Source organism: Phyllobates terribilis, unplaced genomic scaffold (genome assembly GCF_046119375.1).
Source record: "Phyllobates terribilis strain yellow unplaced genomic scaffold, ASM4611937v1 Scaffold_1__5_contigs__length_1240528914, whole genome shotgun sequence".
Classification (NCBI taxonomy): Eukaryota; Metazoa; Chordata; class Amphibia; order Anura; family Dendrobatidae; genus Phyllobates; species Phyllobates terribilis.
In genome coordinates, this window is record NW_027362761.1 from 595,687,415 (window position 1) to 595,705,289 (window position 17,875).

Sequence of the window (17,875 nt, forward strand, 5' to 3'; positions counted from 1 at the left end):
TGTGCGGAGCGGAGCCGAGTGTGTAATGTGCGGAGCGGAGCCGAGCGTGTAATGTGCGGAGCCGAGCGTGTAATGTGCGGAGCGGAGCCGAGCGCGTAATGTGCGGAGCGGAGCCGAGCGCGTAATGTGCGGAGCGGAGCCGAGCGTGTAATGTGCGGAGCGGAGCCGAGCGTGTAATTTGCGGAGCGGAGCCGAGCGTGTAATGTGCGGAGCGGAGCCGAGCGTGTAATGTGCGGAGCCGAGCGTGTAATGTGCGGAGCGGAGCCGAGCGTGTAATGTGCGTAGCGGAGCCGAGCGTGTAATGTGCGGAGCGGAGCCGAGCGTATAATGTGCGGAGCGGAGCCGAGCGTGTAATGTGCGGAGCGGAGCCCAGTGTGTAATGTGCGGAGCGGAGCCCAGTGTGTAATGTGCGGAGCGGAGCCGAGTGTGTAATGTGCGGAGCCGAGTGTGTAATGTGCGGAGCCGAGCGTGTAATGTGCGGAGCCGAGCGTGTAATGTGCGGAGCGGAGCCGAGCGTGTAATGTGCGGAGCCGAGCGTGTAATGTGCGGAGCCGAGCGTGTAATGTGCGGAGCGGAGCCGAGGGTGTATTGTGCGGAGCGGAGCCGAGCGTGTAATGAGCGGAGCCGAGCGTGTAATGTGCGGAGCGGAGCCGAGCGTGTAATGTGCGGAACGGAGCCGAGTGTGTAATGTGCGGAGCGGAGCCGAGTGTGTAATGTGCGGAGCCGAGTGTGTAATGTGCGGAGCCGAGCGTGTAATGTGCTTAGCGGAGCCGAGGGTGTAATGTGTGGAGCGGAGCCGAGTGTGTAATGTGCGGAGCGGAGCCGAGTGTGTAATGTGCGGAGCCGAGTGTGTAATGTGCGGAGCAGAGCCGAGTGTGTAATGTGCGGAGCGGAGCCGAGCGTGTAATGTGCGGAGCGGAGCCGAGCGTGTAATGTGCGGAGCGGAGCCGAGTGTGTAATGTGCGGAGCGGAGCCGAGTGTGTAATGTGCGGAGCGGAGCCGAGTGTGTAATGTGCGGAGCCGAGTGTGTAATGTGCGGTGCCAAGTGTGTAATGTGCGGAGCGGAGCCGAGTGTGTAATGTGCGGAGCCGAGTGTGTAATGTGCGGAGCGGAGCCGAGTGTGTAATGTGCGGAGCCGAGTGTGTAATGTGCGGAGCCGAGTGTGTAATGTGCGGAGCGGAGCCGAGTGCGTAATGTGCGGAGCGGAGCCGAGTGCGTAATGTGCGGAGCGGAGCCGAGTGCGTAATGTGCGGAGCGGAGCCGAGTGCGTAATGTGCGGAGCGGAGCCGAGTGCGTAATGTGCGGAGCGGAGCCGAGTGCGTAATGAGCGGAGCCGAGCGTGTAATGTGCGGAGCGGAGCCGAGCGTGTAATGTGCGGAGCGGAGCCGAGCGTGTAATGTGCGGAGCGGAGCCGAGCGTGTAATGTGCGGAGCGGAGCCGAGTGTGTAATGTGCGGAGCGGAGCCGAGCGTGTAATGTGCGGAGCCGAGCGTGTAATGTGCGGAGCGGAGCCGAGCGCGTAATGTGCGGAGCGGAGCCGAGCGCGTAATGTGCGGAGCGGAGCCGAGTGTGTAATGTGCGGAGCGGAGCCGAGCGTGTAATTTGCGGAGCGGAGCCGAGCGTGTAATGTGCGGAGCGGAGCCGAGCGTGTAATGTGCGGAGCCGAGCGTGTAATGTGCGGAGCGGAGCCGAGCGTGTAATGTGCGTAGCGGAGCCGAGCGTGTAATGTGCGGAGCGGAGCCGAGCGTATAATGTGCGGAGCGGAGCCGAGCGTGTAATGTGCGGAGCGGAGCCCAGTGTGTAATGTGCGGAGCGGAGCCCAGTGTGTAATGTGCGGAGCGGAGCCGAGTGTGTAATGTGCGGAGCCGAGTGTGTAATGTGCGGAGCCGAGCGTGTAATGTGCGGAGCCGAGCGTGTAATGTGCGGAGCGGAGCCGAGCGTGTAATGTGCGGAGCCGAGCGTGTAATGTGCGGAGCCGAGCGTGTAATGTGCGGAGCGGAGCCGAGGGTGTATTGTGCGGAGCTGAGCCGAGCGTGTAATGAGCGGAGCCGAGCGTGTAATGTGCGGAGCGGAGCCGAGCGTGTAATGTGCGGAGCCGAGCCGAGCGTGTAATGTGCGGAGCCTAGCGTGTAATGTGCGGAGCCGAGCCGAGCGTGTAATGTGCGGAGCCGAGCCGAGCGTGTAATGTGCGGAGCGGAGCCGAGCGTGTAATGTGCGGAGCGGAGCCGATCGTGTAATGTGCGGAGCCGAGCGTGTAATGTGCGGAGCGGAGCCGAGCGTGTAATGTGCGGAGCGGAGCCGAGCGTGTAATGAGCGGAGCCGAGCGTGTAATGTGCGGAGCGGAGCCGAGCGTGTAATGTGCGGAGCGTAGCCGAGCGTGTAATGTGCGGAGCTGAGCGTGTAATGTGCGGAGCCGAGCCGAGCGTGTAATGTGCGGAGCCGAGCCGAGCGTGTAATGTGCGGAGCGGAGCCGAGCGTGTAATGTGCGGAGCGGAGCCGATCGTGTAATGTGCGGAGCCGAGCGTGTAATGTGCGGAGCGGAGCCGAGCATGTAATGTGCGGAGTCGAGGGTGTAATGTGCGGAGCGGAGCCGAGGGTGTAATGTGCGGAGCGAAGCCGAGCGCGTAATGTGCGGAGCGGAGCCGAGCGCGTAATGTGCGGAGCGGAGCCGAGCGCGTAATGTGCGGAGCGGAGCCGAGCGTGTAATGTGCGGAGCGGAGCCGAGTGTGTAACGTGCGGAGCCGAGTGTGTAATGTGCGGAGCGGAGCCGAGTGTGTAATGTGCGGAGCCGAGTGTGTAATGTGCGGAGCGGAGCCGAGTGTGTAATGTGCGGAGCCGAGTGTGTAATGTGCGGAGCCGAGTGTGTAATGTGCGGAGCGGAGCCGAGCGTGTAATGTGCGGAGCGGAGCCGAGTGTGTAATGTGCGGAGCGGAGCCGAGTGTGTAATGTGCGGAGCGGAGCCGAGTGTGTAATGTGCGGAGCGGAGCAGAGTGTGTAATGTGCGGAGCGGAGCCGAGCGTGTATTGTGCGGAGCCGAGCGTGTAATGTGCGGAGCGGAGCCGAGTGTGTAATGTGCGGAGCCGAGTGTGTAATGTGCCGAGCGGATCCGAGCGTGTAATGTGCGGAGCGGAGCCGAGCGTGTAATGTGCGGAGCGGAGCCGAGCGTGTAATGTGCGGAGCGGAGCCGAGCGTGTAATGTGCGGAGCGGAGCCGAGCGTGTAATGTGCGGAGCGGAGCCCAGTGTGTAATGTGCGGAGCGGAGCCCAGTGTGTAATGTGCGGAGCGGAGCCCAGTGTGTAATGTGCGGAGCGGAGCCGAGCGTGTAATGTGCGGAACGGAGCCGAGTGTGTAATGTGCGGAGCGGAGCCGAGTGTGTAATGTGCGGAGCCGAGTGTGTAATGTGCGGAGCCGAGCGTGTAATGTGCTTAGCGGAGCCGAGGGTGTAATGTGTGGAGCGGAGCCGAGCGTGTAATGTGCGGAGCGGAGCCGAGTGTGTAATGTGCGGAGCCGAGTGTGTAATGTGCGGAGCCGAGTGTGTAATGTGCGGAGCCGAGTGTGTAATGTGCGGAGCGGAGCCGAGCGTGTAATGTGCGGAGCGGAGCCGAGTGTGTAATGTGCGGAGCGGAGCCGAGTGTGTAATGTGCGGAGCGGAGCCGAGTGTGTAATGTGCGGAGCGGAGCCGAGTGTGTAATGTGCGGAGCCAAGTGTGTAATGTGCGGAGCGGAGCCGAGTGTGTAATGTGCGGAGCCGAGTGTGTAATGTGCGGAGCGGAGCCGAGTGTGTAATGTGCGGAGCCGAGTGTGTAATGTGCGGAGCCGAGTGTGTAATGTGCGGAGCGGAGCCGAGTGTGTAATGTGCGGAGCGGAGCCGAGCGTGTAATGTGCGGAGCGGAGCCGAGCGTGTAATGTGCGGAGCGGAGCCGAGCGTGTAATGTGCAGAGCGGAGCCGAGCGTGTAATGTGTGGAGCGGAGCCGAGCGTGTAATGTGCGGAGCGGAGCCGAGCGTGTAATGTGCGGAGAGGAGCCGAGCGTGTAATGTGCGGAGCGGAGCCGAGTGTGTAATGTGCGGAGCGGAGCCGAGTGTGTAATGTGCAGAGCGGAGCCGAGCGTGTAATGTGCGGAGCGGAGCCGAGTGTGTAATGTGCGGAGCGGAGCCGAGTGTGTAATGTGCGGAGCGGAGCCGAGTGTGTAATGTGCGGAGCGGAGCCGAGCGTGTAATGTGCGGAACCGAGCGTGTAATGTGCGGAGCGGAGCCGAGCGCGTAATGTGCGGAGCGGAGCCGAGTGTGTAATGTGCGGAGCGGAGCCGAGTGTGTAATGTGCGGAGCGGAGCCGAGCGTGTAATGTGCGGAGCGGAGCCGAGTGTGTAATGTGCGGAGAGGAGCCGAGTGTGTAATGTGCGGAGCCAAGTGTGTAATGTGCGGAGTGGAGCCGAGTGTGTAATGTGCGGAGCGGAGCCGAGTGTGTAATGTGCGGAGCCGAGTGTGTAATGTGCGGAGCCGAGTGTGTAATGTGCGGAGCGGAGCCGAGTGTGTAATGTGCGGAGCGGAGCCGAGTGTGTAATGTGCGGAGCGGAGCCGAGTGCGTAATGTGCGGAGCGGAGCCGAGTGCGTAATGTGCGGAGCAGAGCCGAGTGCGTAATGTGCGGAGCGGAGCCGAGCGTGTAATGTGCGGAGCGGAGCCGAGTGTGTAATGTGCGGAGCGGAGCCGAGCGTGTAATGTGCGGAGCGGAGCCGAGCGTGTAATGTGCGGAGCGGAGCCGAGCGTGTAATGTGCGGAGCGGAGCCGAGCGTGTAATGTGCGGAGGGGAGCCCAGTGTGTAATGTGCGGAGCGGAGCCCAGTGTGTAATGTGCGGAGCGGAGCCCAGTGTGTAATGTGCGGAGCGGAGCCGAGCGTGTAATGTGCGGAACGGAGCCGAGTGTGTAATGTGCGGAGCGGAGCCGAGTGTGTAATGTGCGGAGCCGAGTGTGTAATGTGCGGAGCCGAGCGTGTAATGTGCTTAGCGGAGCCGAGCGTGTAATGTGCGGAGCGGAGCCGAGTGTGTAATGTGCGGAGCCGAGTGTGTAATGTGCGGAGCCGAGTGTGTAATGTGCGGAGCCGAGTGTGTAATGTGCGGAGCGGAGCCGAGCGTGTAATGTGCGGAGCGGAGCCGAGTGTGTAATGTGCGGAGCGGAGCGTGTAATGTGCGGAGCGGAGCCGAGCGTGTAATGTGCGGAGCCGAGTGTGTAATGTGCGGAGCCGAGTGTGTAATGTGCGGAGCCGAGTGTGTAATGTGCGGAGCGGAGCCGAGCGTGTAATGTGCGGAGCGGAGCCGAGTGTGTAATGTGCGGAGCGGAGCCGAGTGTGTAATGTGCGGAGCGGAGCCGAGTGTGTAATGTGCGGAGCGGAGCCGAGTGTGTAATGTGCGGAGCCAAGTGTGTAATGTGCGGAGCGGAGCCGAGTGTGTAATGTGCGGAGCCGAGTGTGTAATGTGCGGAGCGGAGCCGAGTGTGTAATGTGCGGAGCCGAGTGTGTAATGTGCGGAGCGGAGCCGAGTGTGTAATGTGCGGAGCGGAGCCGAGCGTGTAATGTGCGGAGCGGAGCCGAGTGTGTAATGTGCGGAGCGGAGCCGAGCGTGTAATGTGCAGAGCGGAGCCGAGCGTGTAATGTGCGGAGCGGAGCCGAGCGTGTAATGTGCAGAGCGGAGCCGAGCGTGTAATGTGCAGAGCGGAGCCGAGCGTGTAATGTGCGGAGCGGAGCCGAGCGTGTAATGTGCAGAGCGGAGCCGAGCGTGTAATGTGCGGAGCGGAGCCGAGTGTGTAATGTGCGGAGCGGAGCCGAGTGTGTAATGTGCGGAGCGGAGCCGAGTGTGTAATGTGCGGAGCGGAGCCGAGCGTGTAATGTGCGGAGCCGAGCGTGTAATGTGCGGAGCGGAGCCGAGCGCGTAATGTGCGGAGCGGAGCCGAGTGTGTAATGTGCGGAGCGGAGCCGAGTGTGTAATGTGCGGAGCGGAGCCGAGCGTGTAATGTGCGGAGCGGAGCCGAGTGTGTAATGTGCGGAGCGGAGCCGAGTGTGTAATGTGCGGAGCCAAGTGTGTAATGTGCGGAGTGGAGCCGAGTGTGTAATGTGCGGAGCCGAGTGTGTAATGTGCGGAGCGGAGCCGAGTGTGTAATGTGCGGAGCCGAGTGTGTAATGTGCGGAGCCGAGTGTGTAATGTGCGGAGCGGAGCCGAGTGTGTAATGTGCGGAGCGGAGCCGAGTGTGTAATGTGCGGAGCGAAGCCGAGTGCGTAATGTGCGGAGCGGAGCCGAGTGCGTAATGTGCGGAGCAGAGCCGAGTGCGTAATGTGCGGAGCGGAGCCGAGCGTGTAATGTGCGGAGCGGAGCCGAGTGTGTAATGTGCGGAGCGGAGCCGAGCGTGTAATGTGCGGAGCGGAGCCGAGCGTGTAATGTGCGGAGCGGAGCCGAGCGTGTAATGTGCGGAGCGGAGCCGAGCGTGTAATGTGCGGAGGGGAGCCCAGTGTGTAATGTGCGGAGCGGAGCCCAGTGTGTAATGTGCGGAGCGGAGCCGAGCGTGTAATGTGCGGAACGGAGCAGAGTGTGTAATGTGCGGAGCGGAGCCGAGTGTGTAATGTGCGGAGCCGAGTGTGTAATGTGCGGAGCCGAGCGTGTAATGTGCTTAGCGGAGCCGAGGGTGTAATGTGTGGAGCGGAGCCGAGTGTGTAATGTGCGGAGCGGAGCCGAGTGTGTAATGTGCGGAGCCGAGTGTGTAATGTGCGGAGCAGAGCCGAGTGTGTAATGTGCGGAGCGGAGCCGAGCGTGTAATGTGCGGAGCGGAGCCGAGCGTGTAATGTGCGGAGCGGAGCCGAGTGTGTAATGTGCGGAGCGGAGCCGAGTGTGTAATGTGCGGAGCGGAGCCGAGTGTGTAATGTGCGGAGCCAAGTGTGTAATGTGCGGAGCGGAGCCGAGTGTGTAATGTGCGGAGCCGAGTGTGTAATGTGCGGAGCGGAGCCGAGTGTGTAATGTGCGGAGCCGAGTGTGTAATGTGCGGAGCCGAGTGTGTAATGTGCGGAGCGGAGCCGAGTGCGTAATGTGCGGAGCGGAGCCGAGTGCGTAATGTGCGGAGCAGAGCCGAGTGCGTAATGTGCGGAGCGGAGCCGAGCGTGTAATGTGCGGAGCGGAGCCGAGCGTGTAATGTGCGGAGCGGAGCCGAGCGTGTAATGTGCGGAGCGGAGCCGAGTGTGTAATGTGCGGAGCGGAGCCGAGTGTGTAATGTGCGGAGCGGAGCCGAGCGTGTAATGTGCGGAGCCGAGCGTGTAATGTGCGGAGCGGAGCCGAGCGCGTAATGTGCGGAGTGGAGCCGAGCGCGTAATGTGCGGAGCGGAGCCGAGCGTGTAATGTGCGGAGCGGAGCCGAGCGTGTAATTTGCGGAGCGGAGCCGAGCGTGTAATGTGCGGAGCGGAGCCGAGCGTGTAATGTGCGGAGCCGAGCGTGTAATGTGCGGAGCGGAGCCGAGCGTGTAATGTGCGGAGCGGAGCCGAGCGTGTAATGTGCGGAGCGGAGCCGAGCGTATAATGTGCGGAGCGGAGCCGAGCGTGTAATGTGCGGAGCCGAGCGTGTAATGTGCGGAGCCGAGCGTGTAATGTGCGGAGCGGAGCCGAGGGTGTAATGTGCGGAGCGGAGCCGAGCGTGTAGTGAGCGGAGCCGAGCGTGTAATGTGCGGAGCGGAGCCGAGCGTGTAATGTGCGGAGCGTAGCCGAGCGTGTAATGTGCGGAGCCGAGCGTGTAATGTGCGGAGCCGAGCCGAGCGTGTAATGTGCGGAGCCGAGCCGAGCGTGTAATGTGCGGAGCGGAGCCGAGCGTGTAATGTGCGGAGCGGAGCCGATCGTGTAATGTGCGGAGCCGAGCGTGTAATGTGCGGAGCGGAGCCGAGCGTGTAATGAGCGGAGCCGAGCGTGTAATGTGCGGAGCGGAGCCGAGCGTGTAATGTGCGGAGCGTAGCCGAGCGTGTAATGTGCGGAGCCGAGCGTGTAATGTGCGGAGCCGAGCCGAGCGTGTAATGTGCGGAGCCGAGCCGAGCGTGTAATGTGCGGAGCGGAGCCGAGCGTGTAATGTGCGGAGCGGAGCCGATCGTGTAATGTGCGGAGCCGAGCGTGTAATGTGCGGAGCGGAGCTGAGCGTGTAATGTGCGGAGCGGAGCCGAGTGTGTAATGTGCGGAGCCGAGCGTGTAATGTGCGGAGCGGAGCCGAGCGTGTAATGTGCGGAGTCGAGGGTGTAATGTGCGGAGCGGAGCCGAGGGTGTAATGTGCGGAGCGAAGCCGAGTGTGTAATGTGCGGAGCGGAGCCGAGCGCGTAATGTGCGGAGCGGAGCCGAGCGCGTAATGTGCGGAGCGGAGCCGAGCGTGTAATGTGCGGAGCGGAGCCGAGTGTGTAACGTGCGGAGCCGAGTGTGTAATGTGCGGAGCGGAGCCGAGTGTGTAATGTGCGGAGCCGAGTGTGTAATGTGCGGAGCGGAGCCGAGTGTGTAATGTGCGGAGCCGAGTGTGTAATGTGCGGAGCCGAGTGTGTAATGTGCGGAGCGGAGCCGAGCGTGTAATGTGCGGAGCGGAGCCGAGTGTGTAATGTGCGGAGCGGAGCCGAGTGTGTAATGTGCGGAGCGGAGCCGAGTGTGTAATGTGCGGAGCGGAGCAGAGTGTGTAATGTGCGGAGCGGAGCCGAGCGTGTAATGTGCGGAGCGGAGCCGAGCGTGTAATGTGCGGAGCGGAGCCGAGTGTGTAATGTGCGGAGCCGAGTGTGTAATGTGCGGAGCGGAGCCGAGTGTTTAATGTGCAGAGCCGAGTGTGTAATGTGCGGAGCGGAGCCGAGTGTGTAATGTGCGGAGCGGAGCCGAGCGTGTAATGTGCGGAGCGGAGCCGAGCGTGTAATGTGCGGAGCGGAGCCGAGCGTGTAATGTGCGGAGCGGAGCCCAGTGTGTAATGTGCGGAGCGGAGCCCAGTGTGTAATGTGCGGAGCGGAGCCCAGTGTGTAATGTGCGGAGCGGAGCCGAGCGTGTAATGTGCGGAACGGAGCCGAGTGTGTAATGTGCGGAGCGGAGCCGAGTGTGTAATGTGCGGAGCCGAGTGTGTAATGTGCGGAGCCGAGCGTGTAATGTGCTTAGCGGAGCCGAGGGTGTAATGTGTGGAGCGGAGCCGAGCGTGTAATGTGCGGAGCGGAGCCGAGTGTGTAATGTGCGGAGCCGAGTGTGTAATGTGCGGAGCCGAGTGTGTAATGTGCGGAGCCGAGTGTGTAATGTGCGGAGCCGAGCGTGTAATGTGCGGAGCGGAGCCGAGCGTGTAACGTGCGGAGCGGAGCCGAGTGTGTAATGTGCGGAGCGGAGCCGAGTGTGTAATGTGCGGAGCGGAGCCGAGTGTGTAATGTGCGGAGAGGAGCCGAGTGTGTAATGTGCGGAGCCAAGTCTGTAATGTGCGGAGCGGAGCCGAGTGTGTAATGTGCGGAGCCGAGTGTGTAATGTGCGGAGCGGAGCCGGGTGTGTAATGTGCGGAGCCGAGTGTGTAATGTGCGGAGCCGAGTGTGTAATGTGCGGAGCGGAGCCGAGTGTGTAATGTGCGGAGCGGAGCCGAGCGTGTAATGTGCGGAGCGGAGCCGAGTGTGTAATGTGCGGAGCGGAGCCGAGCGTGTAATGTGCAGAGCGGAGCCGAGCGTGTAATGTGCGGAGCGGAGCCGAGTGTGTAATGTGCGGAGCGGAGCCGAGTGTGTAATGTGCGGAGCGGAGCCGAGTGTGTAATGTGCGGAGCGGAGCCGAGCGTGTAATGTGCGGAGCCGAGCGTGTAATGTGCGGTGCGGAGCCGAGCGCGTAATGTGCGGAGCGGAGCCGAGCGTGTAATGTGCGGAGCCGAGCGTGTAATGTGCGTAGCGGAGCCGAGCGTGTAATGTGCGGAGCGGAGCCGAACGTGTAATGTGCGGAGCGGAGCCGAGCGTGTAATGTGCGGAGCGGAGCCCAGTGTGTAATGTGCGGAGCGGAGCCCAGTGTGTAATGTGCGGAGCGGAGCCGAGCGTGTAATGAGCGGAGCCGAGCGTGTAATGTGCGGAGCAGAGCCGAGCGTGTAATGTGCGGAGCGTAGCCGAGCGTGTAATGTGCGGAGCCGAGCGTGTAATGTGCGGAGCCGAGCCGAGCGTGTAATGTGCGGAGCCGAGCGTGTAATGTGCGGAGCCGAGCCGAGCGTGTAATGTGCGGAGCGGAGCCGAGCGTGTAATGTGCGGAGCCGAGCGTGTAATGTGCGGAGCGGAGCCGAGCGTGTAATGTGCGGAGCGGAGCCGAGTGTGTAATGTGCGCAGCCGAGCGTGTAATGTGCGGAGCGGAGCCGAGCGTGTAATGTGCGGAGCGGAGCCGAGCGTGTAATGTGCGGAGCCGAGGGTGTAATGTGCGGAGCGGAGCCGAGGGTGTAATGTGCGGAGCGAAGCCGAGCGCGTAATGTGCGGAGCGGAGCCGAGCGCGTAATATGCGGAGCGGAGCCGAGCGCGTAATGTGCGGAGCGGAGCCGAGCGTGTAATGTGCGGAGCGGAGCCGAGTGTGTAATGTGCGGAGCCGAGTGTGTAATGTGCGGAGCGGAGCCGAGTGTGTAATGTGCGGAGCCGAGTGTGTAATGTGCGGAGCGGAGCCGAGTGTGTAATGTGCGGAGCGGAGCCGAGTGTGTAATGTGCGGAGCGGAGCCGAGCGTGTAATGTGCGGAGCCGAGCGTGTAATGTGCGGAGCGCAGCCGAGCGTGTAATGTGCGGAGCGGAGCCGAGCGTGTAATGTGCGGACCGGAGCCGAGTGTGTAATGTGCGGAGCGGAGCGTGTAATGTGCGGAGCGGAGCCGAGCGTGTAATGTGCGGAGCGGAGCCGAGTGTGTAATGTGCGGAGCGGAGCGTGTAATGTGCGGAGCGGAGCCGAGCGTGTAATGTGCGGAGCGGAGCCGAGCGTGTAATGAGCGGAGCCGAGTGTGTAATGTGCGGATCCGAGCGTGTAATGTGCGGAGCGGAGCCCAGCGTGTATTGTGCGGAGCGGAGCCGAGCGTGTAATGTGCGGAGCGGAGCCGAGCGTGTAATGAGCGGAGCCAAGTGTGTAATGTGCGGAGCGGAGCCGAGTGTGTAATGTGCGGAGCGGAGCCGAGCGTGTAATGTGCGGAGCGGAGCCGAGCGTGTAATGTGCGGAGCCGAGCGTGTAATGTTCGGAGCGGAGCCGAGCGTATCATGTGCGGAGCCGAGCGTGTAATGTGCGGAGCGGAGCCGAGGGTGTAATGTGCGGAGCGGAGCCGAGCGTGTAATGAGCGGAGCCGAGTGTGTAATGTGCGGAGCGGAGCCGAGTGTGCAATGTGCGGAGCCGAGTGTGTAATGTGCGGAGCCGAGTGTGTAATGTGCGGAGCGGAGCCGAGTATGTAATGTGCGGAGCCGAGTGTGTAATGTGCGGAGCAGAGCCGAGTGTGTAATGTGCGGAGCGGAGCCGAGCGTGTAATGTGCGGAGCCGAGTGTGTAATGTGCGGAGCGGAGCCGAGTGTGTAATGTGCGGAGCGGAGCCGAGTGTGTAATGTGCAGAGCGGAGCCGAGTGTGTAATGTGCGGAGCCAAGTGTGTAATGTGCGGAGCCGAGTGTGTAATGTGCGGAGCGGAGCCGAGTGTGTAATGTGCGGAGCGGAGCCGAGTGCGTAATGTGCGGAGCGGAGCCGAGTGCGTAATGTGCGGAGCGGAGCCGAGTGCGTAATGAGCGGAGCCGAGCGTGTAATGTGCGGAGCGGAGCCGAGCGTGTAATGTGCGGAGCGGAGCCGAGTGTGTAATGTGCGGAGCCGAGTGTGTAATGTGCGGAGCGGAGCCGAGTGTGTAATGTGCGGAGCGGAGCCGAGTGTGTAATGTGCGGAGCGGAGCCGAGCGTGTAATGTGCGGAGCGGAGCCGAGCGTGTAATGTGCGGAGCCGAGCGTGTAATGTGCGGAGCGGAGCCGAGCGTGTAATGTGCGGAGCGGAGCCGAGCGTGTAATGTGCGGAGCGGAGCCGAGCGTGTAATGTGCGGAGCGGAGCCGTGTGTGTAATGTGCTGAGCGGAGCCGAGTGTGTAATGTGCGGAGCGGAGCCGTGTGTGTAATGTGCGGAGCGGAGCCGAGTGTGTAATGTGCGGAGCGGAGCCGAGTGTGTAATGTGCGGAGCGGAGCCGAGTGTGTAATGTGCGGAGCCGAGTGTGTAATGTGCGGAGCGGAGCCCAGTGTGTAATGTGCGGAGCGGAGCCCAGTGTGTAATGTGCGGAGCGGAGCCCAGTGTGTAATGTGCGGAGCCGAGTGTGTAATGTGCGGAGCCGAGTGTGTAATGTGCGGAGCCGAGTGTGTAATGTGCGGAGCGGAGCCGAGTGTGTAATGTGCGGAGCCGAGTGTGTAATGTGCGGAGCAGAGCCGAGCGTGTAATGTGCGGAGCGGAGCCGAGCGTGTAATGTGCGGAGCGGAGCCGAGTGTGTAATGTGCGGAGCGGAGCCGAGTGTGTAATGTGCGGAGCGGAGCCGAGTGTGTAATGTGCAGAGCGGAGCCGAGTGTGTTATGTGCGGAGCCGAGTGTGTAATGTGCGGAGCGGAGCCGAGTGTCTAATGTGCAGAGCCGAGTGTGTAATGTGCGGAGCGGAGCCGAGCGTGTAATGTGCGGAGCGGAGCCGAGCGTGTAATGTGCGGAGCGGAGCCGAGCGTGTAATGTGTGGAGCGGAGCCGAGCGTGTAATGTGCGGAGCGGAGCCCAGTGTGTAATGTGCGGAGCGGAGCCCAGTGTGTAATGTGCGGAGCGGAGCCCAGTGTGTAATGTGCGGAGCGGAGCCGAGCGTGTAATGTGCGGAACGGAGCCGAGTGTGTAATGTGCGGAGCGGAGCCGAGTGTGTAATGTGTGGAGCCGAGTGTGTAATGTGCGGAGCCGAGCGTGTAATGTGCGGAGCGGAGCCGAGGGTGTAATGTGCGGAGCGGAGCCGAGCGTGTAATGAGCGGAGCCGAGTGTGTAATGTGCGGAGCGGAGCCGAGTGTGTAATGTGCGGAGCCGAGTGTGTAATGTGCGGAGCCGAGTGTGTAATGTGCGGAGCGGAGCCGAGTGTGTAATGTGCGGAGCAGAGCCGAGTGTGTAATGTGCGGAGCGGAGCCGAGCGTGTAATGTGCGGAGCGGAGCCGTGTGTGTAATGTGCGGAGCGGAGCCGAGTGTGTAATGTGCGGAGCGGAGCCGAGTGTGTAATGTGCGGAGCGGAGCCGAGTGTGTAATGTGCGGAACCAAGTGTGTAATGTGCGGAGCGGAGCCGAGTGTGTAATGTGCGGAGCTGAGTGTGTAATGTGCGGAGCGGAGCCGAGTGTGTAATGTGCGGAGCGGAGCCGAGCGTGTAATGTGCGGAGGGGAGCCCAGTGTGTAATGTGCGGAGCGGAGCCCAGTGTGTAATGTGCGGAGCGGAGCCCAGTGTGTAATGTGCGGAGCGGAGCCGAGCGTGTAATGTGCGGAACGGAGCCGAGTGTGTAATGTGCGGAGCGGAGCCGAGTGTGTAATGTGCGGAGCCGAGTGTGTAATGTGCGGAGCCGAGCGTGTAATGTGCTTAGCGGAGCCGAGCGTGTAATGTGCGGAGCGGAGCCGAGTGTGTAATGTGCGGAGCCGAGTGTGTAATGTGCGGAGCCGAGTGTGTAATGTGCGGAGCCGAGTGTGTAATGTGCGGAGCGGAGCCGAGCGTGTAATGTGCGGAGCGGAGCCGAGTGTGTAATGTGCGGAGCGGAGCGTGTAATGTGCGGAGCGGAGCCGAGCGTGTAATGTGCGGAGCCGAGTGTGTAATGTGCGGAGCCGAGTGTGTAATGTGCGGAGCCGAGTGTGTAATGTGCGGAGCGGAGCCGAGCGTGTAATGTGCGGAGCGGAGCCGAGTGTGTAATGTGCGGAGCGGAGCCGAGTGTGTAATGTGCGGAGCGGAGCCGAGTGTGTAATGTGCGGAGCGGAGCCGAGTGTGTAATGTGCGGAGCCAAGTGTGTAATGTGCGGAGCGGAGCCGAGTGTGTAATGTGCGGAGCCGAGTGTGTAATGTGCGGAGCCGAGTGTGTAATGTGCGGAGCGGAGCCGAGTGTGTAATGTGCGGAGCGGAGCCGAGCATCTAATGTGCGGAGCGGAGCCGAGTGTGTAATGTGCGGAGCGGAGCCGAGCGTGTAATGTGCAGAGCGGAGCCGAGCGTGTAATGTGCGGAGCGGAGCCGAGCGTGTAATGTGCAGAGCGGAGCCGAGCGTGTAATGTGCAGAGCGGAGCCGAGCGTGTAATGTGCGGAGCGGAGCCGAGCGTGTAATGTGCAGAGCGGAGCCGAGCGTGTAATGTGCGGAGCGGAGCCGAGTGTGTAATGTGCGGAGCGGAGCCGAGTGTGTAATGTGCGGAGCGGAGCCGAGCGTGTAATGTGCGGAGCCGAGCGTGTAATGTGCGGAGCGGAGCCGAGCGCGTAATGTGCGGAGCGGAGCCGAGTGTGTAATGTGCGGAGCGGAGCCGAGTGTGTAATGTGCGGAGCGGAGCCGAGTGTGTAATGTGCGGAGCCAAGTGTGTAATGTGCGGAGTGGAGCCGAGTGTGTAATGTGCGGAGCCGAGTGTGTAATGTGCGGAGCGGAGCCGAGTGTGTAATGTGCGGAGCCGAGTGTGTAATGTGCGGAGCCGAGTGTGTAATGTGCGGAGCGGAGCCGAGTGTGTAATGTGCGGAGCGGAGCCGAGTGTGTAATGTGCGGAGCGGAGCCGAGTGCGTAATGTGCTGAGCGGAGCCGAGTGCGTAATGTGCGGAGCAGAGCCGAGTGCGTAATGTGCGGAGCGGAGCCGAGCGTGTAATGTGCGGAGCGGAGCCGAGTGTGTAATGTGCGGAGCGGAGCCGAGCGTGTAATGTGCGGAGCGGAGCCGAGCGTGTAATGTGCGGAGCGGAGCCGAGCGTGTAATGTGCGGAGCGGAGCCGAGCGTGTAATGTGCGGAGGGGAGCCCAGTGTGTAATGTGCGGAGCGGAGCCCAGTGTGTAATGTGCGGAGCGGAGCCCAGTGTGTAATGTGCGGAGCGGAGCCGAGCGTGTAATGTGCGGAACGGAGCCGAGGGTGTAATGTGTGGAGCGGAGCCGAGTGTGTAATGTGCGGAGCGGAGCCGAGTGTGTAATGTGCGGAGCCGAGTGTGTAATGTGCGGAGCAGAGCCGAGTGTGTAATGTGCGGAGCGGAGCCGAGCGTGTAATGTGCGGAGCGGAGCCGAGCGTGTAATGTGCGGAGCGGAGCCGAGTGTGTAATGTGCGGAGCGGAGCCGAGTGTGTAATGTGCGGAGCGGAGCCGAGTGTGTAATGTGCGGAGCCAAGTGTGTAATGTGCGGAGCGGAGCCGAGTGTGTAATGTGCGGAGCCGAGTGTGTAATGTGCGGAGCGGAGCCGAGTGTGTAATGTGCGGAGCCGAGTGTGTAATGTGCGGAGCCGAGTGTGTAATGTGCGGAGCGGAGCCGAGTGTGTAATGTGCGGAGCGGAGCCGAGTGCGTAATGTGCGGAGCGGAGCCGAGTGCGTAATGTGCGGAGCAGAGCCGAGTGCGTAATGTGCGGAGCGGAGCCGAGCGTGTAATGTGCGGAGCGGAGCCGAGCGTGTAATGTGCGGAGCGGAGCCGAGCGTGTAATGTGCGGAGCGGAGCCGAGTGTGTAATGTGCGGAGCGGAGCCGAGTGTGTAATGTGCGGAGCGGAGCCGAGCGTGTAATGTGCGGAGCCGAGCGTGTAATGTGCGGAGCGGAGCCGAGCGCGTAATGTGCGGAGTGGAGCCGAGCGCGTAATGTGCGGAGCGGAGCCGAGCGTGTAATGTGCGGAGCGGAGCCGAGCGTGTAATTTGCGGAGCGGAGCCGAGCGTGTAATTTGCGGAGCGGAGCCGAGCGTGTAATGTGCGGAGCGGAGCCGAGCGTGTAATGTGCGGAGCCGAGCGTGTAATGTGCGGAGCGGAGCCGAGCGTGTAATGTGCGTAGCGGAGCCGAGCGTGTAATGTGCGGAGCGGAGCCGAGCGTATAATGTGCGGAGCGGAGCCGAGCGTGTAATGTGCGGAGCCGAGCGTGTAATGTGCGGAGCCGAGCGTGTAATGTGCGGAGCGGAGCCGAGGGTGTAATGTGCGGAGCGGAGCCGAGCGTGTAATGAGCGGAGCCGAGCGTGTAATGTGCGGAGCGGAGCCGAGCGTGTAATGTGCGGAGCGTAGCCGAGCGTGTAATGAGCGGAGCCGAGTGTGTAATGTGCGGAGCCGAGTGTGTAATGTGCGGAGCGGAGCCGAGTGTTTAATGTGCAGAGCCGAGTGTGTAATGTGCGGAGCGGAGCCGAGTGTGTAATGTGCGGAGCGGAGCCGAGCGTGTAATGTGCGGAGCGGAGCCGAGCGTGTAATGTGCGGAGCGGAGCCGAGCGTGTAATGTGCGGAGCGGAGCCCAGTGTGTAATGTGCGGAGCGGAGCCCAGTGTGTAATGTGCGGAGCGGAGCCCAGTGTGTAATGTGCGGAGCGGAGCCGAGCGTGTAATGTGCGGAACGGAGCCGAGTGTGTAATGTGCGGAGCGGAGCCGAGTGTGTAATGTGCGGAGCCGAGTGTGTAATGTGCGGAGCCGAGCGTGTAATGTGCTTAGCGGAGCCGAGGGTGTAATGTGTGGAGCGGAGCCGAGCGTGTAATGTGCGGAGCGGAGCCGAGTGTGTAATGTGCGGAGCCGAGTGTGTAATGTGCGGAGCCGAGTGTGTAATGTGCGGAGCCGAGTGTGTAATGTGCGGAGCCGAGCGTGTAATGTGCGGAGCGGAGCCGAGCGTGTAACGTGCGGAGCGGAGCCGAGTGTGTAATGTGCGGAGCGGAGCCGAGTGTGTAATGTGCGGAGCGGAGCCGAGTGTGTAATGTGCGGAGAGGAGCCGAGTGTGTAATGTGCGGAGCCAAGTCTGTAATGTGCGGAGCGGAGCCGAGTGTGTAATGTGCGGAGCCGAGTGTGTAATGTGCGGAGCGGAGCCGGGTGTGTAATGTGCGGAGCCGAGTGTGTAATGTGCGGAGCCGAGTGTGTAATGTGCGGAGCGGAGCCGAGTGTGTAATGTGCGGAGCGGAGCCGAGCGTGTAATGTGCGGAGCGGAGCCGAGTGTGTAATGTGCGGAGCGGAGCCGAGCGTGTAATGTGCAGAGCGGAGCCGAGCGTGTAATGTGCGGAGCGGAGCCGAGTGTGTAATGTGCGGAGCGGAGCCGAGTGTGTAATGTGCGGAGCGGAGCCGAGTGTGTAATGTGCGGAGCGGAGCCGAGCGTGTAATGTGCGGAGCCGAGCGTGTAATGTGCGGTGCGGAGCCGAGCGCGTAATGTGCGGAGCGGAGCCGAGCGTGTAATGTGCGGAGCCGAGCGTGTAATGTGCGTAGCGGAGCCGAGCGTGTAATGTGCGGAGCGGAGCCGAACGTGTAATGTGCGGAGCGGAGCCGAGCGTGTAATGTGCGGAGCGGAGCCCAGTGTGTAATGTGCGGAGCGGAGCCCAGTGTGTAATGTGCGGAGCGGAGCCGAGCGTGTAATGAGCGGAGCCGAGCGTGTAATGTGCGGAGCAGAGCCGAGCGTGTAATGTGCGGAGCGTAGCCGAGCGTGTAATGTGCGGAGCCGAGCGTGTAATGTGCGGAGCCGAGCCGAGCGTGTAATGTGCGGAGCCGAGCGTGTAATGTGCGGAGCCGAGCCGAGCGTGTAATGTGCGGAGCGGAGCCGAGCGTGTAATGTGCGGAGCCGAGCGTGTAATGTGCGGAGCGGAGCCGAGCGTGTAATGTGCGGAGCGGAGCCGAGTGTGTAATGTGCGCAGCCGAGCGTGTAATGTGCGGAGCGGAGCCGAGCGTGTAATGTGCGGAGCGGAGCCGAGCGTGTAATGTGCGGAGCCGAGGGTGTAATGTGCGGAGCGGAGCCGAGGGTGTAATGTGCGGAGCG